Source organism: Anguilla anguilla, chromosome 16 (assembly GCF_013347855.1).
Source record: "Anguilla anguilla isolate fAngAng1 chromosome 16, fAngAng1.pri, whole genome shotgun sequence".
NCBI classification, from domain to species: Eukaryota; Metazoa; Chordata; class Actinopteri; order Anguilliformes; family Anguillidae; genus Anguilla; species Anguilla anguilla.
This window is the reverse complement of record NC_049216.1, coordinates 15449361-15473334: the sequence shown is the minus strand read 5'-3', so window position 1 is coordinate 15473334 and position 23974 is coordinate 15449361. Positions and strand designations below refer to the sequence as shown.

Here is a 23974-nt window from a genome sequence, read left to right as displayed (position 1 = left end):
GCAATGGCAAGCCCAATTGACATCACAGCAGTCGGAGAACATTAGTCCGTCAGTTTGACCACATAAAACAAAGACGGATGTCTGACATGAAGAAAGTCACTTCTTTTTTTCTTAAGACTACCTCCTGTTGAACTTCTGTTTCATTTTTGTCTTGTATATCTAGACTAAAATTATAGATGATGATAATAATAATAATGTCATTTTGTACCGGAATTTCAGTCATTACCTGCTATAAAGTGCTTCTAATTGATGCCTCTGGAGAGCTAATGATTACAATGCCCTCCAGAAAGATATTATTGCAATATTAACCTTTGTATATACTTTTATGCAGAAGACTCTGGCACATTAAGTGATCTGTAAATCTTTCTTCTTGGGAATGCCATTACATAGAATGGATATTCATAGGTGTGCCCTTTTCTTAATTTAGTATGTCCGGTGTGGTCCCCCCACCTCTCTTTTTTTTAAATTTATGAGTCGGAATTGCCATTTCCAATGCCTCTACTCTTACTGCTTGCTGCTTCTCAACCTTGCTGTGGAAACTTGATCTTCATTTTCTCTACTCACAGTATGGTAGCCAAGTGGTACTCTGCTGGACTCCCCCAAATAAGGCTGCCCTTTCCAAAGAACGGCTATTTTTGGCGTAAACATCAACCCTGTTATAATTGGATTGAATAGGGGGAACCGTGGTTTAAAATAATCCTGCTCCTGATTGTGGTGAACATGTCTTTCTAACAGATGACGTCAGGCTCAGCACCACTGCAGCTAACGTTGGGACGCATGCAGTGAAAATACTGCTGTAATGTTACAGAAATGTTCTGAGAATGTTACTGACTCGGCTGCGTAAAAAGATGCAATGGAAATGATCCTCTTTGCATCTGTCCTGCAGTACGGTTGACATGTAAAGCCCGCAAGGACAACTTGCTCTGCCATTTAATCTCATTTCAAAATCTCTGTTTAATATATTTTTTTATCCAAGACTGATAGAGGTAAAAGCAAGCATTTGTGTGAGAGATTCTTCAGCCTGACATGAAAGAACAAGTAAATATTTTCTTTTGACATACAGCAAATGAAAACATGATAATTTGGAGGGGATGAGCAATGACTCAAACCCATGACATACAAAACCCATGCAAAGCGGCCACTTTAACAACATGACACCCAGAGCTTAGGAAATGGTGATAAGTCTGTAGAATCCCTGACATTTCCTCAGAGCAGTATATTTGTTGGCATCTTGTGGTAGCTCTGCTCTGCAGTTTTTACATTCACATATTAGCCTCTAACATTTACTGCTCTGTATGCGAATATCAGCCCAGGAGTTTGCCATTGTAAAACTTCTGGTTCTTCTTATGTCAGTTATTGTATGGAAGCAACAAATCTCCAAGCAAATAGAGAGGTTATGAAAGACCTAGTCTCCAAGCCCTTGTGGCAGTTACAGACAAAGATTAGGATTATGTTCCTGCCATCAGAATCATGTGCTGTTAGCTTCAGCACGACATGTTAAGGCCAATCACTGACTTTTCCATGGAACATTATATTTAAGGCTGGCTTTCACCTTGCCTTTAAGGCCCATAGGAATTTTTGCTTGCATCACATAGCTTGATTTTTTCCCTCTTTCTTCAGTTTTTCCCCATGTTTCAGCTATAGTAGTTACTTTCTCATTTTGTGCTTGATCGTGTTCATGAGCAAAGGCCAGCATGTCCTCCATCTTGTTTCTAAAGTACAGCAAGCACAATATCTCCACAATCCTTTCTATTCACATGGACATGTATATCAAAGTAATGTGCAGTAGATTGCTCTGTTGAGAAAGGGAGTATGTCTAGTTTGAGGGTAATTTTACAATAAATTTAAAATGGCAGAAATTGCAAATAGTAACCTCAGATACAGTGGTGTGAAAAAGAAAATACACCCATCAATTTTATGGTTCTACATATTAGGGCAGAACTAATCCTTAACTAGAAGATCAGTGGTAACCAACCCTGTTCCTGAATGTTCACTCTAATCCTAACAAAGCACATCTCATTCAACAGCAAGAGATCTTTGTTGAGCTGCTAATTAGTAGTCAGGCATGCCGAATTACGGTTGAAATGAGAACCTACAGGATAGTAGATCTCCAGGAACAAGGTTGGTTACCACTTTAGTTGATTAATTAATCTCATGTGACTAATAACACAACAGATTTTAGTTTGTCATCATTTATTCGGCCAAAAATAAGCCAACATGCAGAAGCCTTCTGTGAAAAAGTGCAGCCCATGATTAAGGAGCTTGTACCATCCCCTTTAGCAGCAATAAATTGAAGTACAGTAATCATTTTTTGTATGAGTTCCAGTCTTTTCATTGCACTGGAGGAAACTTGGCCCACTCCTTCTTACAAAACTTCTTCGGCTCATGCTTTTTGAGGGCATTTGTTGATGGACAGCTCTCTAAAGGTCTTGCCACAACATCTTAATGGGGATGGGGTCTGGACTTTGACTTGGCCATTCCAAAACTCTGATTCAGTCATAGAGCTGCTTTTGGGCTTAGGCTCATTGTCCTGTTGCATGATCCACTTTTGGCTAAGCTTTAGTTGTTGGACAGATGGTCTCACATTTTCCTCTGTAAGGCTCCAGTATATAGAGGTATTTATGGTAAATTCAGTGATTATGAGGCATCCAGGTCATGTGGCTGCAAAACAGTGCCACACCATCACCTCTCGACCACCAGGCTTGACAGTTGACATGAGCTTCTCTTGTGGTGATAAAGCAGTGTTTGGTTTTTGCCAAACATGGCTTTGTGCATAATGGCAAAACATCTCCACCTTGGTCGTGTCTGTCCAGAGGACAGTGTTCTACAATGAACCAAGGCCTTGCTGCAATGTTCTTTTTGGAAAGAAGGCTACCTTCCTGTGAAAGCCATACTTTTTCAATCTTTTCCCAGTGGTGGAGTTTCTAACATTTATCGTGTTGACAGTGGCCAATAGATCCTTTAAGGCACTTTGTAATCTATCAAAACATGCGGTCTGGTTGTAGGGTGAATTTGCTGGGATGCCCATTCCTGGGTAGACTGGCAGCTTTCTTGAATGTTCTCTGTTTGAGAATGATCTTTCTCACTGTGCAATAATGGACTTCATATTATTTAGACCCATATTGTTTATAACCCTTCCAATGCCAAAACAATGGCTCCTCTGAGATCATCACAGAGATCTGTTGTCCTTGGCATGCTGTGTTAACACAAACATGAATGCTCCAGAGACCAGACCACATTGTCAAAGTTTCTGCTTTTATATACAGGTGGTAGGACTTCCTGATGATCAGCTAATCATGTGCACTTGATTAGCGGCACCTGGTTCTAATTACCTTCTTAATTGATTTGAAAGCAGTGCTCTTACTTTTTCCACACATGGCTTCTGCATGTTGGCTTTTGGTTGAGTAAATAATGAAGCAGAATTTATGTGGTATGATTCACATGAGGTTAGATTTACTGTTAGGACTTGGTGAGGCCTAGATGAAGGTTATTTTTGTCCTAATAGGTAAAACCATAGAATTGAAAGAGTGGTTACTTTCTTTTTCACATCACTGTATTCCCTTTTCTGTGACATGCTCGACAACAATGACCATTTCTTTCCGTTTAGATTTTTTAGTCATGATTTTACACACTATGATTTATGGGGATGACATGATATGATCAAATATCCATACTCAGTCTACATATGCCTTAACGTATGCCCTGACTCACAGTTAAATGCGAGTGTATCTCAACACCCATGGTGTGGCAGTGCTTAACACTTAACACACATTACGTGCACTTTACCACACAAGACAGGAAGACAGGATAGGTGGGACCAGAGTTCAGTCATACACCTTGGATTTCATATCTTCAGGGCAGGCTCTCCAAACTGCCTACAGTGGCTCTGACTGACAGCTGTGAGTTTTTTCAGACACCTGACCACAGTACACAACAACAACAAAAATGAAAAACAAGAAAAGAAAGAAAGACACGAGTGTGTCCACCGGTGAAAGCACCAGAGGTCTGAAGGTTCTAATTACATCCTAATATCCACCAAGGAGGCCATTTGGAGCCATTAACTGGCGGCTGTAGGTAGTTAACGGCCCACGGCATAACGGAGCCTCGTTAATGCTCCCATGGAGGCCGTTAGCACCCCGTCATGAACGGCAGCCAACTCATTATTGTGATTAGAAACCAATTGATCGGTAATAGTACAATAAGTGTGTTCACTAGAAATATGGACTTTGGTTGAGCCATGGAAGAGCATGAAGAACTGGGCAAGGCCTGGCATTGGTGGTGGTCCAGGCTGTCCTTAGAATAGCCTGGACATTTTGAGACTGTAAACCCATTTGGATGTTAAGAGTTTGTTCCTTGACTTCTTGTTTGACTTGCTAACTGGGTCATAGTAAATTTGTTTGAAATGTAATTGCATGTATGTGAGTGTGTGTGTGTGTGTGTGCCTGTATGCATGTGTGTATGTATGCATGCATGTGTTTATATGTGTTCCCAAACCAAACACAAATGCAGAGCACAATTACAAACTAAACGTCTAATTGTTAATTGTTCCTGCATGACAATTAGAGCTTTCTTCAACATTGTTTGTGAAGTTGCTGTCATCGTGGTGAATTGTCAGACTCACAGTAACTTCTTTTAGTAAGATATAGAAGCATCAATTTGGGGATATTTTAAGCATACAGTAGTCATTATGTACCGTGTGCTAAACATTGTAAGCAATTAATTCAAGTCAGATGTTTTCATTTAGATATTTTTCCTGCTGAGGTTTTGATTCAGATCATTTATATTAGCATCCATCCAGTTATCAGTAATAGATCAAATACTCAGCTTTCAGCATTCATTGAGCTTGAGGCCAGTTTTGCCTGTATGCCAAGGCATTTTTTGAACTACAGCATATGAAATGGGACACACAGCACCCCAACTGTCCACATTTTAATAAGATGTTGACAACTTGAGAATTCATCTGTAAATATAAATTTCAGTCATACTTTTAAGTCCTTGTTCAATCTTGAAATAGTTATATGTGAAAAGTCAGACATTCAAGCAAAGTACAAAAGTAAACAACATGTACAAGTAGTTTGCGTTAAGTGAATTTTTGAAAATATAGAAATAGAGCATAATCATCAGTTAGCGTGCTTGTAGTTTGGCCAGTATGGTTTGATAGAAGTGACCTGACAGAAAAAGCCTTGAGATTTTCTTTATATATACTTTTGCCAGCTTAGACAACAATGTTTTTAAATCTCATTCACAATTATATTAGCTCTTTTTATTTTTTGGCAGAAGGACTGGAAATGATTAGCCCTTATGAGCCCTTTGGGAACCTGATATAAAAACAGATGGATTCCCCTTCAAATCACATATAAACTGTGCACAGCCTGTCACTTCACATTTTGTCCATTCTATCCCTAAAGTTGTCTCAGCATTGGTGTAATGCTGGTGCAATGTGTTTGCATTTCTGGGATGTTGCAGAACGGTTTTTAGAACATTTTATGTTTGTTGTTCACAGAAGCGAGAGGTAAAAGTAAGTCATGCCGTTCTGTCGATGGCCCTGGCTGGTGCTTCCTTAGCTACGTATATCCGAAAGTACACAAGAAAGGGCCTAACGGAATAACATCTTAATTCATTTGAAAGTGAACAGTGGCGTGTCTGTTTTGAAGCATGATTTCTTGGATTGCTTCCAGTATTGGGTCAAAAGCAGAACCATCTTCAGTTTTAATCATCAGTGCATCCTGACACATTCAATGCTGCCTTTGTGTTCCTGTTGGTGTTTTTATTATTATTATTATTGATTAGCTGTGTTTTTAACTTGGATTAGATGCAGAGATCAGGACAACTTACAAATGAAATTGAAAAAATAACCTAAAATACAGTATGCATCTGAAATGAAAAAAATAAGTAACTTATGGTCAATGTGAATATTTATTCTATATCCTAGGGCCCATTTAAGAAAAAAAGCAGGATAGAAATGATAACAGTTGTAAAACACAAACTGTATAAATCTTAGTCTGTCCTATTTTGTGTTGATCACAGTTTTCTACGCGAAACTTGTACACACACACACACACACACACACACACATATACATATATTAAACTTTAATATTAACTTTTTAAGGACACTATTTAATTTGTAACCACCTGCAATTAGCGCAGTGAAAGGAAATTATGTCAGCGAACGTTCGCTTATTAACCATAATCGTGTCAGGTTTTTCAAGTTCTTCATCTTGGGATCACCTGTTGCTATAAGCCAAGGTCTTCAGAGAGTCACGTGCATGAGCTGCACAGGCGTTTTCAGAGAACTGTATTTTTATTATTCTGTATGGAATGATTTCCCTGAGAAAACCAAGACAATAACAGGATACAAGACCTCGTTAACCGTTTGCTTCACATACAGAACGAGTGATTAGTCTAACTATTGTTTCAAATTGTATAATTAAAATTTGGACCAATAATACAAGCGACATTCTATAAATGATACTTCGCCTTTGTTATTTATACTCTCAGATTTCATCATTTCCATTTCATTTGAATCAGAATATATAAAACAGTTTCTTTTGAAATCCCAAACAAAATGCATATATTCGTAACTATACTTTCACGCCAAAGTGTTCGCTCCTTCTCTACATAGGCAAAAACGTCACCCAGCATTGTAGCACTGTTTGCTTGCATATTGGATATCTCCCTAATATATTGTTTAAATTTGCATGTTTAAGTCCATATGGCAACTTCCTTTTGACCTGCTTTCCCATCCCAGTCTCTTTGTCAAGCCTGTCACCGATAAAGAATCACTTGACTTGCTATAACAAGTTCAAAAGAAAACTGAAAATGCGCAGTTGATCCATGAAGAATTGAAAAAAGGGACACCCCTACTGCTTTAGTTATCATTCCCATAGAGATAGCGATATTATTGATGGGATGGTTATGCTAATTTCTTTAGAGACAAACTTTTATTTTGGAATTTGTTCAAAAAAGAATTTCATACACATCAAACTGGAAAATGCAGGCTGAATTCCTAAACGTTTAAGGGGAGGCATGGGAATCTGATTTCATCGTGAATAACGCCGGTGGACTCCTTTTTCCTTTTTAAAGTATGTCCTTTCTGGAAAGAAAATAAACGACACTTGGGTCTCCTCTTCTGGGATTTTAATTAATCTTCATATTCTTGCGGACAGAGTTGCAAGACATATTGCACAAGTTTAAGTAATAAAATAATCACCCCTAATTGGCCTCTCTGTTAGGTGGTCTTTTTATAAGATGGAATTAAATTAAAAATGCAAGAGCTGAGTCTTTTTTATGTAACGAGAGAAAAATGGGATAATATACTAGTATAAAAAGGAAAAGTAGTGTAGTGTATATTTTGCTTGAGGTAAGTTACGGTGGCAAACTGTCCCTGGCGCATGAGGAGAATGAGTTTTACTGCATGTATTATATGTAAACCCGCGGTTGTCAGCGAACCCCCAGGGAACTAATTTCAGTCCTGATGTATTGAGAATCTAGTTTTACCTGAATCAATGTGTAAAGTGTCCCCATGGCTCGACATTTTGAATAATCAATCCGTCTGCATTGGCTCTAATCATGCGCATCACTACTTTCTTCTTTGTCAACCTTTCAAATGTTCCTTGCTTCTTTTCGCCGTCCAAATGTCACATGCGAGTAGCCTATATTCTTTAAAACAACCTGCCGGTCGGCGTATTTTGATACTTTTTTTTATTATAACCAAGCCTTTTCCCATAATTACACTAATCATTATATAATCCCACAACAAAGACTCTATTGAAGCACTAGCTTTTGTCAACTCTGGGACACTGAATTTATAATTGCATTATTCAGCTTCTTTTTTTCTATAGAAACATAACCTATCAAACCATCCACATCCGAACATTTTGTTGCGTGTACGGTCGACCTGCACATTGCTTTCCGAACAAAACGCTTCTGAAGTTCAGGGGGAAAAAAAGAAAAAAGTTTGACGACCACATCGAACTTCCCATCAAAACACCTTCTTTATTTCCACGTTGGTAAGAACCTACAAGCGAGCGCGACTCCCATTACATATTTTCTCGTCTTTAAGTGTAGCATGTTCATTTTAATAGCCCGCTACGATATTAATTAAAATCACGTTTGTAAGCAGATTCGCCTTTTCCCTATTGTTTCAATATAGCATGGTGTTAGAATAAAGCTTTTTCGTCGGGGAACGCAAAAAGCTCATCACTGGACCCTTCGCGTTTGTGTGCATACGACTGGCAACATAACTGGCTTATTTACATTAAATACGCCACAAGGTTACAGTGCAGATCAACGTCATTTTATCGCTGATTACTTCTCTTAAGCGCTAGAGCAGTGACTGATGCTTGGGACGCGCGCGCTGTCTACACAGATTTATCCTGGAGTTTTTTGGAAGAAAACAGACTTGAAATAGTTATTCGAAAAGGTAAGCAATCGTATTGTAACTATAATATATCTTTTCTCAGACAGGGATGATTAGTATTTTTTGAGACGGCAGGTATCAAAGCCAATTATACGCGGCGTCTCAGAATAACAAGACTGACAATGTGAGTGGGTTCTTAGAGAATAGACAGATTTTAATAATAGTGTTTACGGGAGCTCAAGGTCAGGAACAGACAGCGCTGTGGTAATTTTTCTCAGTTGCAACGCAGGGGAAATGGGCGATTAGAGATTATTTTATGTACTAGGTTATTTTATCAAGGGCTGAGCTTTTGGCTCATCAAAATCGAATGCCGCAAGACCTATCTAGTTGCTGCGAATTACGCCGAGCACGACAATGGAGTGCTTTTTTAACGGTACAATGCATTTCACCTACCAGATAGGGGGAGTCCAAGCTGAAAGATGGAAATGTCTTGTGATGCTGGGTGATCAGTATCAATGAACACATTTATCCCGAAAAGAAACCGAATAAAATAAAACGCTCTCTACTCGGGATGCGTGCGGAACAGCTCTATAGAGTGGGATTGTGGAGAGGACAATCGTAACAGGTCCGAGCCGCACTTTTCCCCCTTCAGCGCAAGAAAATGACCAAGTCAATCTTATGGACATGCTTCATTATTCAATGAACACACTCTTTCAAAACGCAGCGTTTACATGCAGGAGTTTCTTCAACGCATTGCTTAAATTTTAAGGTAAGAAGTGCTAAAGCTGTAGTTTCAGTAATTCGAGAGGGTTTAAAGGGAGACGTTGTGCTTTTTAAAGTCAGTTTTGACTTTTTTGTTTATCTCATGAAATCACAGAGGGGCCTGATTTAAATATATATATATATATATATATATTATTTTTGTAATTTAAAGAATACAGTACAATTTAATATCCACAGCAGTGACGTTTGCATGCGGGGCTGTCAGGGGAGAAAGCACCAACATAATGAAAGCATCCGGGAAGCCATTGAACGGCGCTGTAGAACTTACTCCCAAGAAATCTTCGATTATATTTTCCGTGTCATTTTACAACCTTTACTTCTTGCAGAGTTAAATATTTCATTAACACCGCTAAAGACTGAAATGAAAGGGAACATTCCCAGTTTAAGTGTGATGTGATATCAGATAGCTGCCGCTGCTTAACCGGGGGATAAAACTTTCCTCTTTAGAATCTTCTTTGCAAACTTTCCCGCTACACCCCAAGGGGTTCTGTTCAGGATTTCAACTAACCTGAATACGGATTGCTGAAGAATTAGGATCAAAGTTATCTGGTGCATGCCAAGTGTCAAAACTTGTGAGATGGAAGTGCCTGAGAGACCTGCCATTTTGTGCTGTGATCGACCTCGTATGAACAGAAGACCCGCATTATGCTTTCAGGAACGTTATGATGGCATTCAACAGCTAAGAAGTAAATGTCATATCAGGCTTTAAAACCTTTTATCAGGAAACAACAAGCATATTGCTACAGAGAGGGCAGATTTAACGACAGTTGCAAATGTAGTCCTTGGGGAAATAATGCATTTTGTCTGTGTAAAGTTACAGGGATACGGTTAGAAACGGCAAGCGTTTTCAAAGCTTGCGGTATTCATTGAATGTGAAATGATATGTTCAACAGAACTAAGGGTGAGTTTGAGGTTTTAAAACGAACCACATAGCCTACTAGTAGCCCGATAATAACGCTATTGCAAAAGGAATCATGAGGGCAACTTCATTCGACTTGATTGCAAAATACAAATAGTCTAAAATACGAGCCCAGCTTCTAATGTTCTAGCCTCTGTTATCAGCAAGTTTGTTCAACGATGGAACATTGTCAGAAAAAGTCTTATGTCGGATAGACGTCAATCTTAAGATTTTGTTAAACGCTAAATACGATTTTAAAAAACTAGATTTACTTGCTCAAATCTGTTGCAGTGATCAGAAAATATACACAAGTGACATCGTTAAACTGCCGCCATTCTAAACTCCTGTGTGATATGCAGGTGTCTCGTCCTACAGCGCATTCTCACCTTGAGTTAGTTTTAGGGACACATCCTTACCAAGAATAACCTCTTCTTGATGTGCGAGGTGACTTAATAGTAGCCTACCTCAGAAGGACCCAGTGGTTGCAAGAGAATATCACTGTTTGAAATATTAAACAATGCACACATTGGCCTATATATATATATATTTTTAAAAAAAATCTTTTTGCATCTTCCGCGAAGTTGAAATTAGAAAACTGTTTTTTTCTTATATTCTCTGTGAAAGGAAAATTACGAATAGTGAGCGTGCAGATGTATGCAAATGGTAGTCATTGTTTAACGGTATTTGTTAGGCGGATATTATGTCTGCAATAGTGTCTGGGCGTAGACATTTTTGTCAGCTCCCCTCATTTCTTATTTGAGTTGGAATTGCGATGGAAAAGAGTCACTTGAGTTTGAAAAGCTAAAAATGGCACCCTTGACCCTTTATGTTCTGAGCACTGCACACAAACAATTGCATGTTCTTAATCAACTTAAATGCATCATATTTTGTAGAATGAAAATATGGTGTGCACTTGATTTTGAAGAGGCCACAGAACTGACTGAATATGCATCTATCTAAAAGATAATGGGAAGATTGATGATACAGAATATAGTGCAGTGTGTGATTGCAAATGTATATATTATGTAGTTTTATTTCAAATCAAATGATATGGCCAGTAGTTGCTGTGCTTGAAGTTAAAGAAAATATGATTCCATAAAAACAAAAATAAAAAATGCAATAAAAATATAATCATTTCATCTGTGTCATTATATTTATTGCAATTTAAATTATTTTTGAATATCAGTTATAAAAGAAAAGGAATGTTAACATTGTTGTTACATTGTGTAATTTTGCATACCAAACTAAGATTATTCAAATTATTAATGTCATTGTGTGATTGTTGCTTTAATTGCAATGCCAGTCAATTTTTGTAACAAATCTGTTTGCCGTTGGACATGACCAGGCGTGTTTTTTAAGCAAGATAAGTTTTTTTTCTCCGATGTTCTGACCTTAATTATTTTTGCAACTCAAAAAGTGCACCTGTCTAAATACCCCAAAACATTCATTCCCTTGCAGAACCTGGCTGTAATGTGAAACTGGAATTATTTAGTCTGGTTTATGGCCTACACATCGAACAGTTTAGCAGTGAATCTGAAAATCTAGTGTTTATCTGCCGTGCTCATCGGCTGCTGAAACTGGGGTGCCAGCCACTGAGCAGTGAGGGAAGTGTGTGTCTCTGACAAGACGAAAGGAGGCTATGTGTTGCATCTACGCTTTTTCTCAGTGCTGTCAATCTGCACCCAGTCAAGTGGAGCCAGTGTGCAGCCTCCATCAAACAGCCATTCCACACTTTACTGATTCTCCAGCCTTTAATTGGTTGAAATTGTCTTCCAGATGCAGAGGCCTAGCTGGGGCTCTGTGGGACAGTATGGCAGGGAACGCTGGCGATTAGGTATTAATTGATATGTGTAGTTGAGCCCCCCCCCTGGCTCAAAGGGCTAAGGCTTTTACCCCTGTGACCAAGGGGTGTCCCTCCTCACCCTCGGTGTCTCTTAGGCATGGGGCATCCAAAATATGGCGTGCCTGTTTGTATGTGAGATGGAAGCTAGGAAGCTACGGCGACCTTCATGGGAAAGGTTAGCCGTGGTGCCACGCAAGACAGGACAGAACGCCTCTCAGGACAAGCACTCACAACTTTATTTTAGCATTATGGCTGCGCAGATAATGAGTGGAATTGTGGAGGAAAATAATACCACACAGATTCTTCATTTAGTAATGGGCTGCAGGAATCAAGTGAGTTGAAATGCAGGAATTATGACGACACTATGTTCCTCAAAGATTGAGGATGCAGGTGTTTAAAATAATTTCAGAATGTTTTGATCTTCTTGCATTAGAGGTTTCATTTGAGGTGCACCAAGTGGTTACTTAGGAACTATTTCCCTATTTTAAAAAGTTATAATGTATATAGAGTGAGGTCCCATACTGATGGGTGGGGCGCTTTAATGGTCTGAGTGGTGGTGTTGGTTCATTCTCTGTCTGAGAAAATGACATTAGGATCATTTAAGCATTTTTTGGGAACATTTACTTTGACCGCATACTGTTTAAAGTAGCACTTTAAACATTTGTATCCATGTTTGCGCAATCCTCTGCTTCGAACTGCCTTTAATCCAAGTTCATTTAAGAGTTTAACACAAGGTAGAAGGAAATGTAAAGCAGGAATTCATTTTCAATTTCTTGTTTGATGTTTTTATAAAATTAATTTCCAGGGAAGAAATATCTGCAATAAGGTACATTTATTTTCATTAATATCCTCACTGTGAGTTAAATGTTTGTATGATGGTTTTTTTAAAATTTACAGTGCATTGTCCTTAAATCTGATAAATACCGCTCTGCAATTTCTTCTCTTTTTGTCTCGCATTCACAAAAACAGTCTGACTCATTGCACTTTTTAGGATAGCAATGTGTGTGTGTGTGTGTGTGTGTGTATGTTGTAAAAAAATGTGTGTGTCTGTGACATAAACGTGGTGCGATATCATTTTTAATTGTAATAAAGGTAATTACTGGGCCTTATTCTCTGGCGGATACTTTTATTTTAAGAAACTATAAATCTGATGCCATTTTGTATAAATGCATAATGCTAGGGCAGAAATTAAGGAGGAAGTGAACAGTGAATTGGTGGTGACTAAGCTTAAGGATAGTGTTTAAAAAAAAAAAAAAAAACGTCCAAAATAGGAGTCCACCTAACTATGTCAAGATGCTCAATGCCTCACTAGTTCGTTCTTGTGGGCAACCAGTGTAGGTTTCCAAGTTTAGATTTTCAAGAAAAGGAGTCCTGCTAATCTATTTACCCCTTTAAAAGCTGTGAAGAACAAGGTGTGTATTAGACACTTCCCTACAACAGACTTGTAGAAGAGGATAACAGAAATGAACAGATGTTTTGTGCCCTTGCAGTTTTTCCTTAATTCCCATCCAAAGAGGGAGTTCAGGGAACAGAAATCTCTGTCTCTCTGTCTCTTTCTCTCTGTCTCTCTCTCTGACTCTCTGTCTTTCTGTCTCAGTGTATGTCTCTCTCTCTCTCTCTCTCTCTCTCTCTCTCTCTCTCTCTTTCTTTCTGTTTCTCTGCCCCCCCCCCCCCCCCCCCGGAGTTTACAGCAGGATCAATATGGATCTCAAACCTGGAGATTCAGGTTGATGTTTATATTCAATAATTGAATGTGTTAAGTTGGAACCGTTTGCACAGCCTTGAGAAAGATGAGCACTGAGCAGCCTGGCCTTGCCATTTTTCTACATGAGTGATTTTGTAACTCCAGGACGCAATTTTCCTTTGATTGATGGTATTTTACAAAGATGGATTTCTCTCACCCATTCTAATATTTTTTTTTTCTTTATTTGTCCTTTGAAACAAGTAGTCTCACAGTAATAAAATGCCTTTAGTCTGCATACGACATTTTTTTTGTCTTTGTTAAAGTGGCCAATTTGGATTTAAATATGCAATGCATTGTGTCTAGATAACTTGCTTTGATCTTTTGAGGAGCACAAAATTACAACCATGTCAGTTTCAGACAAGAGATTTACGCAAATAGGCAACCACCCATCACTCATCGAGTTTGAAGCATGCACATTGTATTCTTGCACGTTCTCTAGACTCTTTGAAAATAGTGGTAAATATCTGCAGTGCTGCAGAAAATTTAATCAGAGCAGGGGCTGGTAGTGGCATTTGTCAGTGTTCTTAAATATCCCCAGTCAGCTGTGGGGTTTAATGCCTTTTGTGTCTGGGCTGCAAGAACTTGTTTTGGGTGGCAACCAACCCTTTGCCATTAGCATGGATTGGTTCACTAGTTAGAGGCCCCAGCAAGATGGCTGTTGGAAATTAGGACACTGTACCTTTAATTATGATCAAGAGGTTTTCTCGAAAGGATGGAGGCGTAGCAGTTATGTTGCCTCGTAAATCTGCCCGGTGCAGTATATTGTATTGAACTATTACAGTACACTATTATACTGCATATTCAACTGCCTCTCCTGGACCTCATTTGCATAATTGGATCTTTAATGAAACTTGCCTTGTGGAACAAAAAGAGGAAAGAAAGAAAAGAGGGGGGAAAAAACATTACAGGCAAACCCGAGTATTTGGTCCAGAAGTTCTGCTGGCTTTTAAAAGGGTTTTAACTTATTGCAAAGTAAGTGACCTGCACACAGTACATCAATGGCACAGCTACAAATAGGATGAGAAGTGCCTGTGAAAGCAGCACATTCCCAGCCCGGCCTCACGGGTTATTACTACAATAGCAGGATTTTTTTAGCCTGGGGGATTTTAGGTTTTCTGTCTACACTCATTTCATATACTTGTTACACAAGGAAGATGGGTCTTTTGTAGAATAACAGTGCGCTCAACTGCTGGAATTCCTCCGTCACAAATATTTTGACAATTTCTAATCTTTACAGGTTGGATTTTAGGTATACGATTGCTGACTTTGTGATTTGTTTAAGCCAACATGCTTTTATTTGAGTATTTGTGTGTGTGTGTGTGTGTGTGTATTAAACCGGGAACATATCAAGAGTTCAGTCCTCTCCTGCTTTCATTCCCAGGCTTGTTTAGAGCATGGGGGATGTTTTGTTTTATTGGTTAATTAAACCGTGCTTGCTTTTTCCCTGTTTTCAGCAGGTGAAGGTTAAAAAGCTGATAGTGCCTTTTTCAATTAAATGTGAGTGTCATAGTAAATGAAATGTTATTTGTCCTGCAGTTTGGCTGTGTTTGAAGGAGCAGTGATTTAAAAGGGAAAGGGGGGGAGGATTTTTTTTTTTTTTTTTGAAAATTACATTGCATCCATGGAGGCGTTCAGGATCGCCATAGCACGAGAGCTTTGTTACCAGGGACTGAGTGTTAATCAGGCTCAGAGGTTAAAAATGGATATTAACAAAATGGTGATTATTTTTCATCAAGAGAGGATACGAGGGGTATCCAAAAACACCTCTGTGACATTACTCCAGATATTTAAGTGTGGATCATGTGTCAAAGCATTTTGAAGGTGGGTATTAACTGTAATGTTAGAGTGGCAGAAAAAATACATCAAGCACTGGCATAGAGCTGCCATTGATCCATAATTGCAAAGCGTCTTTTCCTGAGGGTTTGTGTACTGGGGGAAAGTTTTAGCGTGGTTTTCTGGAAGGTGCTGAGAGCGGCCTGCTTATTCCAGGTACTGTAGGCCTGCGTTATTTCGGATGCCCCCTATTTAATGCCATTATGAGATGCCTGGGCTATAGCTGCTGTATTGTTTTTCTGCCCCCTGCGGACTGGCAGCTCCTGCTGTTGATTCTTTCAGTAATGATGTCACTGCGATAGTGGAGAGAGAGCAAATGTCTCCTGATTCCACCATTTAACGGCTGGTTGATTTGGCTGATAATGATAGCATTGGCGTCTTTCTGCTCGGAGACAGATCAGGCCCCGTGAATTACCGTCTCCTAACCAGAGAGGGAGCTTGATAGTGTAAAAAAAAAAAAAAGAGAGAGAGAGAGAGAGAGAGAGAGAGAGAGAGAGAGATGATGCACTTAATTGTATCTGTGGTCTGCTCTGAATAAGCTGTTGGGGATCTGCGTGTCCCTGCCGATGAAGGCAGGTGGGACACATTGGGACAGACCGCTCGACTCCACCGCTGTATTACGCCGCCCCACGTTCCTCACCGTTTGGAAGCACGACGAGAGACGTGTGATTAAGTGGCATCCGCACGTATTTATTTATTCTTTTTTTTTTTTTTGCATCTTTCATTTTTATTTGTACTTTATTTATGGCTGGGCCATTGTATTGATTATTTCAAAGCATTCTTGTGGATTAACAGGTTTAGTTGATGAGTGGTAATTCATTTTGGGGTCATCTTTTAATTTACTTGAACAAAGAGTTGTATTTGCTTCTATATACATTTGCAGTATGATCGTCACGTAAAAAAATATAAAGTTAGCCAGTTAGCTAGTTCAGTAAACATAACTGCATAAAAGCAATTGTGCCCACGAATCGAGCAATTTGACAATTTTTCATGTGAAATACTAAGATATTAAAGCCTGCAAGCATAGAGGAATTTTCTCTGTTATTTATCCCTTGAAAATAGAAATAGAAATCAACTTTAATATACAACTTAACTTCGTCCTTTAAAAAAATGGGTCTAGCAATGCTTTGTTTGAATACATAGATGGAATGCTATGGTGAAAGAAATGATTCTTCCAAGACTGCAGGAAACTAACACTAAGTCAGCATTTAAAAGATTTGAACAAAAATCCCCCTTTGAAGGTAAAACTTAGTCTTACCAGCTGCGTTGACGGCACAAGAATGCCATTTGAAAGTACAGATCATTTAACAATCTTCTAAAAATGAGCCTTTGCTTGTTATTTGTCTGGCACATACACATCTTCCCCAATATCCAGAGAACTGAATTAGAACTTTTTTTTGCATTTAAAAAAAAATATATATATATATATTTTCATATTTTTACACTAGATCTGAAAAAGAAGACATGGGGAAAGGGGTTCTTTGGTATATTAATACTCATGTTCCAAAGCGTCATTGCATACTCCGAAGAGAAGAGTTCACAAAAAACACACACACACACACACACACACACACACACACACACACAAAAAATAAAAACATTTGCCGCCATAGTGTACATATGCGGATGAAAAACTGTATTTACTTACATGGCTGCTAAAGCCTGTAATTTACCTGCCTACAGACTGGTGTACAGTTAACTTTGACTGCGTGAAGTTCACACGCAAAGGTAAGGATCGAAGGTCAGCAGTGTACCTGGGAGAATAAGAAAACTCTCACAAAAAGAAGCTTAATTCATTATTTCTGTAAAAAGGCACTTAACTCATTATTTATAACTGGTTACCCCTCTGTTATTGTTGCGGTTTCTTTTTATTCATTAGAATATTTCAATAGAATAAATGATTATAAAAATATATGCTAAGGACTACTGTAAATCAAAAGTTTATTTTTATTATCTGGCATTTCTCTTATGAGCCACCTCCCTCCCGCCCTTCCTTCTTCCTTTCCCCAGTAGATTACATGCACAGGTGTCTAGAACAGGAGAACCCAAGCTGCACAGGGATATTTGTCAGTTATGTGTGAAATACCTTTAACCACAACTCAAGGTTTGAACTAAATAGTATTTACTTTGGGGAATTTGTCTTTATTTATCTGCATTATTATGGAGCTGAATTTTAAAAGGGCCTTTTCAGAGGAGTCCCCAGACACCCAGCTTCCTTTACACACCTTTTAAGCCGTAAGATGTGCTCATACAGTGCATGTCTTTTCTTCCTCTTAGAGCTCTCCTATTTCTTATGATATTCTCAAATCTTTTCTTTCTCTTTGTCTTGATCGTCTCCAACGTTTGCGTTTGTCACGCGTCTCTCGTACCAGTAATTGCTAGGAAGAGGGACAGTAGGTTATTGCTTGTTTAGCCTCGTCCTTTCAAACGTTCTGATTGTCTGCTTAGATCAGTGAAACCCATGTGGGCAGAAAATCCCATACTCCATCCATACCTGGTCTGCTATCTCACATTTGGTCAGAGTTACTATATATATATATATATATATTCTTTATAATAAATAAATACCATCAAAGAAACATAACAAAGTACATGATGTAGATTCATGCACTTAAATACATACAGCAAATTCTTTCAACAGCCTCCTACTTGCTTGTTTGGATTTCATGTGGTGAAACAAACAAAACAACAAAAAAATCTGTGCGCTCAAACAATGAAATTGCAATATACCTATTTTCTACATCTTCTCAGCATTGATACACCCCGTTTTTGTTGAGTTGAGAAGTAGATATATGAACTGGAGTACATCTCATAATTCTGCATTACTTCATCGTTCATTTATTAGTGTTGTTTAATAAGGCACCAAGTAAGAGCGAGTGGGGAAAAAAGAGTCTCAAGTGTGATATCCTTGTCCTAATACAAGGTGAAATCAGACATCTCTACATGCAGTGTGCTCATTGACCTGGCACTCTTCTGCCCGATGGCTTTGACGTTACACCTTTCAAACTCCAAAGTCAATATGGAGGAAGATAATATTTTGCTTTCAGTATTACTTGTGCCATTGAGTCACCAGGATATGTCCTTATTTATGGTTATGTAAGACCATGCTAGTCCAAACCGTGTACCCAGAACATCACTGATGGTCTGGTTATTGCAGACTACCTTCTGGTAACCTCACTGAAGTACAGTTAGTGCAGAACATGCAGTGGAGCCCAGACCTCCATCTCATTCTTCCAACTATCTGTTAGATCCCATTATTTGTCTTAGCCTGACAACATAAAATTTGAAGAATGCTTTCATGCACAATTTTTTTCTAATGTCCTGCCTTTTGGAATCCCTGCCCTTTCAACAGGGATTCCAAATACAGCCTGTGCAACTCTTCAGCCTATTTTCTGGTGCCAAAATAAACCTATTCTCTGTCAAATGAATGGGAACAATTTAATTCTGACTTCTGCAATTAAAATCTCTCTCATTATTTGTCAAAATGACATAGCATAGGAAAAAACAGTCTAAAGAAAGGAAGAAGCCCTCTGTTGTTTGACAGTTATCAGCAAGCCCCTAAATATTGAATCCTATATATGCTAAAACACAACTTTAGCATTCACAATGATTGTAGGGAAGCAGTCCTACAGATTACTAGTAGAATCTAAATTCTACCTGTTGGAAAACCTGTACTTCACTCTTTGTGCTGGAGTGGCTGTTACTTCAGGGGACTTATGTCCTCTCGGTCTCTAATAGGGAGCTATGAAGAGTAGCAGAATGGGGCCGGACAGGTAGCCGGAAGGTTTAAAGTTTGAATCCCAGGTGGGCTGTTGTTCCCTCAAGCAAAGTGTTTCATCCAAATAGCATTAGCTCATAAGAAGCTGCAGTGAAGGGTAGCAATATAATGCCCTTGGATAATATGCACAGTTTTGAGATTTATTGAACTTAGACAAGGGCATCAGCTAAGAAAATAAACGATAAAATATAAATGGGGGCATCTGCTGAAAAAATAAATTGTAAAAAAGTATTATGTGGGTAAAAGACAAAAAGTACTTTTTTATGTTTATGTGAAAGTACTGATGTAGAATTTTTTTTTTCCAGGTAAACAAAATAGAACAATGAGGAATGTTTTGGTAGATCCTAGATGTTGTTGTTGTTGTTATTGTGGTTATTATTAATATTATTATTATTATTATTATTATTATTATTATTAATATTATTATTATTATTATTATTATTATTTCCAGCCTCTCACCCATTGCATGCTGGAATAGGCTCCAGCACCCCCGTGACCCTGACCAGGGTAAGCAGGAATAGATAATGGATGGATTATTATTATTATTATTATTATTATTATTATTAATAATAATAATAATAATAATAATAATAATACTAATACTAATAATAATAATAATAATAATAATAATAATAATAATAATAATAATAATAAACATGTGCCCAGTTTGGGGGCAAAAGGGGGGCCTGTACATGTTGCTCATGTGTGTTTGCTTGGTTTCTTAGTGGGACTTTGACGGTTGCTCTTTTGGTGTGTGGCCCCATTATAGCTCAGGCCCTTGGAATACATCCTCTGGGGGTCTCTTTCCTGCTGTGGACATTATTTGATAGGGGGACGGCTCGTGTTTGCGTGGAGCCACAGGTCACGCCTCTCCTTATTTTCCGTTTCATCCAGTTTCCCTTTCTGGAGGCGGTTGTTCTCTGAGCTTTTGTTGTTGTGCTTAATCTGGAAAGTGATCTTAATTGTAAAGGTTTAGCTTCATTTTTATACAGTTTCAGTCAAACAGCATAGTTAGCATTGAGAATGGAAATTCACACTTCTGCTTTGGCCTTGTGGCTTTGAGAAGAGAGTGAGGGCCTGCTCATGGTAGGTTCTCCTATGTGTCCACCAAACAGGGCTGTACAAATTGAACACTATTTGTGACCATTCATTATCGCAAACTAACTGCAATTATTTAAAATGGTTCCATGGAAATCCGATTATCTCTCTGTAAGTCTTGAGCAATCAAATCAAATAATTAAAGTTTTGGCAGATCAAGGCTCTGGCTAATTTTATGGAAGTCTTGTACTTTGTTTTGGAATGCAATGCATAATGAAGTATGGGTTTAATTGCAGTTACTTCTCTGTTAATCGCTGGTCATATACAAGCCATTGCGTTGCTGGAAGTTTCAAAAGTGTAACACCAGTAGTCTTTATAGTTCAAAAATTCTGTGTACCTCTGCTGCAATTCGTCTTTTGTGATGAGGTTGTGAGAAAACAGATGACTATTGGGATTACATTGGAATCCATTATACAGCACCTTAGCATTGATGGGATAAGCAGTGGTCACCATGTGGTTGATTTCTGGGCAATGGAGTTATTGGTAGATGCAAGGTCAAGCTGGAGACATTATCCTAGATAAGTCAAGTCAAAGGCATCCATTTGAATGCATAGCCAGGGCTCAGTGCTCAAAAAGCAAAGCAAAATGCCTAAAAATAATAGATCGAAAAGGTAAATGATGAAAATCGTACAAACCAAACAAGCCTTGTGGTCAGCAGGTTGCAAGGTGCACTTCCACTGTCCCCCCAGATTTAGCGTGCTCTAGCCCGTGGCCCAAAGAAGCCGGGCGGGCCTCGGAGGAATTTATATCAACATGACTAAAGCTGGGCACACTTTGGCAGGGAAAGAACTGAGCGACCGGGGTTAAATGGTGTGACTGCGGAGGTCAGACCTGATTAGCCCCTATCGGACCCACTGTGCGTGGGGTGGGGTCGGCCCGTGTGTGTGTGTGTGTGTGTGTGTCTGTGTGTGAGTGTGTGTGCATGTGTCTGTGTGTGCGTGTGCGTATGTGCGTGTGTCTGTGTGTGTGAGTGTGTGAGTCTGTGAGTGTGCAGGGGTCCTGACTGGGAGTCTCACCTTGTTCCTCATATGGACATCCCCAATGAATTTCTACATCCTCTCCTGAGGGCCTCTATTCTGTGAGGTTGGAGGAAGATGGGCTTCAGCTGGTGGGGTTTAACACTCTATTTGAAAACACTGTTTTATAGTTAAAAAAAAAAAAAAAAAAAAAAAAAAAAGTGGTAGTGTTTTTGAAGGTCCTGTTAATTCATTTGGAGATATTCGTACATCAATGCATTGTAAATCCAAAGTAGTTACCTTTGTGGACTGCTACCATGTTTTCAAAAGACAAACAGATGGTTGTTTGTCTAGTTTGCTCCGATAATCTTAGTAGTTGGGGAAAGCTATCCACCTGCTCCTTCAATCATCTGCTTTTACGCTGCAGTTTAGTGGCAAGCAGACAATTCTGTTTGTTGAAGGTTGTGGGGTTGCATTTAAAATCTTTTTTTTTTTTAAATACACAATAACACCGTAATCCAGGAAAACCCTGTCATTTCCTTATGGAACAAGAAAAAGTGATGCAATTGCAACACCAGCAGTAAACCAACATATACAAAAAGAAGAAATAATAATAATCACAAAAAAAACAAAATCCTTAAGCCTTGGTACCCTAGAGCCAGTGCATATAAGGCTTCCACTTACTTTCTTCCTCCTTATTTTTTGCTTGGCTGAAACTTGCTCATAACAGGATGTTAAATATATAGTGAAAAGACAGATTATGTCTATCTGGTTGCAGTATTCCTTGATGTATGCGCCATGTCACACTGCCATTGTCTCCTGGGTAAAGAATGATAGTTCAAATACCTACTATCTCTCCCCTGGTGCTCCAAATGCTCGCCTTTGAAGTTTTTATAATCCATCTGTCATCTTCGAGCAGGGAGGGCACATGTTCTGTACTACTCAATTACAGAATTTTCTTTTGCCAGCTACAATGAGACAGGAAAGAATAATATGGGTGGCTGAGAGAAATTGTTCAATATTCCGCATTCCTTGAATTCACCCATGCTTGATTGTGTCCCCAGAATACAAAAATAGAACATGTTTGTTGTGGGTGGAATGCCTAAAACACTTCCTACTTTTGCAGTTATGAAGAAGGCAATTGAATGCTCATTGTTTCAAGGCCACGATTTAGATAAATTTTGGGGCTAAACTGTCACTCGGCTTGTGAGAACAAAAACCTTTCATCTCGCTAATCAGATTTTATTTAATATCATTTTTTGAAATAAGAAAGCGAGAGATCAGCGATGGCAAATGTGAGAGTAAAACATTTTAATTTATTATTCCTTTTTCTCCCTTAAAGATGCACGCGGAATAGCACTTGCCGTCTGTTTGATGTGCATTCTAATGAAGTTTGTTGCTTTTCTCTGGTTAACTCATCTTTAATTAGACTGTGCCATACTGTATTTTCACATTTTAAAGCTAGAGTTAAAGCGTGTCTTTGGAAAGAGTTGGAAACTTCATATGCAACTGCTAACCAAAATAAAAATAAATTAGCAACAGCAGCGCATTTAAATTCAAAAACACCTTTTCAGATTCAGATAAAAAAGCCATAATTCTTTTTTGTTTTTAAACACCGGTGTTAGATCTCTTTGTCTCATTTCTCATCTGTTGAGAGAAAGAAAACACTTACAGAAGATGAAAGATTGTATGCAGAACAAAAAAGGAGATTTGACATTCTCTGTTGCTTTTGAAACTTCAATGTTTTATAGTAATTGTTTCATACAAGTTATATATCTTCATTTATGCTGGAATAACAAGTTGCCCCTTTTTTATAACTAAAAGTAGCGCCCATCTGCTTCTTGAGACACTCCTGGCGCCTATTCATCGCAAAAATAATACTCGTCCTAATGACTTCCACATATTTTGAAATCTCCCTTTTGAAATTGGTCTTGGCAGATTATTTGCAGGTACTTGAGTTGCATCTGTTTGCAATTTTGCAAATGTGGAAGACTTTAATGCAGGGCTCATGGTGTGCGAGGGGCTATTTTAATCCTAGGGTAACACCGGCTGTCATCACAAAGCTCCATTTATCTTCCTGCTCCAAGGTGGGTGCACATGGCCGATGTTGAAAAGACAGTTGAGGGTTCAAGGTTCAAGGTCAAGGTCTTAAGTGAAACCCGATTCCCCCGCACCCCCCAACTGCTCCTCTTTCATGGCTGATCCTCGTAGTTGGGTCCCGTGAGATGTGTTCCTGATAAAAGCACTGATCGGGGGCTTAATAAAGCCAAAATAATTGTGACTTCAGTCCTATTATTTATACCATGTGGCGAGCAGCTGACCAACTGAAGCCGTTTTTCTTTAAACTGTAATAAAGTGCTCTATTGTCCCGCACGGAGATATCATAAGTTGCCTGGCCCTCACGACTGTAATTGCAGAGGTGGTTACAATTACATTAATTAAAGGACATATTATGAGTGTTTATTCAGTTTGACAAAAGAGAACGTGTTGGAGCCTTTTCATTAGTTTCTGCTTTTGTGTGTTGTTTTATTAGGAGTGAGGGGGTGACGGTTTCAGGGCGGTGGGGAGGAATTATGTTGAATGTGTATGGCTTGCAACTTTCCCCCTGTTGGAAATGTTTATTTGAACAGTAAGCTCATGATTTGAATATTTGTAATCCATGCTTAAATTTACAGGCCAG

The 23974-nt window shown here is 38.7% G+C and overlaps 1 protein-coding gene across 8 annotated transcripts in view; it reads left to right on the top strand.

Annotated features, from left to right (window-relative positions):
* The first annotated feature begins 7850 nt into the window (after nt 1-7850).
* Nucleotides 7851-23974, top strand: part of znf536 (zinc finger protein 536) — a 165290-nt gene continuing 149166 nt past the window's right edge. For 6 of the 8 annotated variants that reach the window (XM_035396761.1, XM_035396758.1, XM_035396762.1 and 3 more), the window contains exon 1: nt 8021-8424. The gene's annotated coding sequence lies outside the window, so the exon portion shown is untranslated. The other 2 variants (XM_035396757.1, XM_035396755.1) reach the window with 2 other exon arrangements.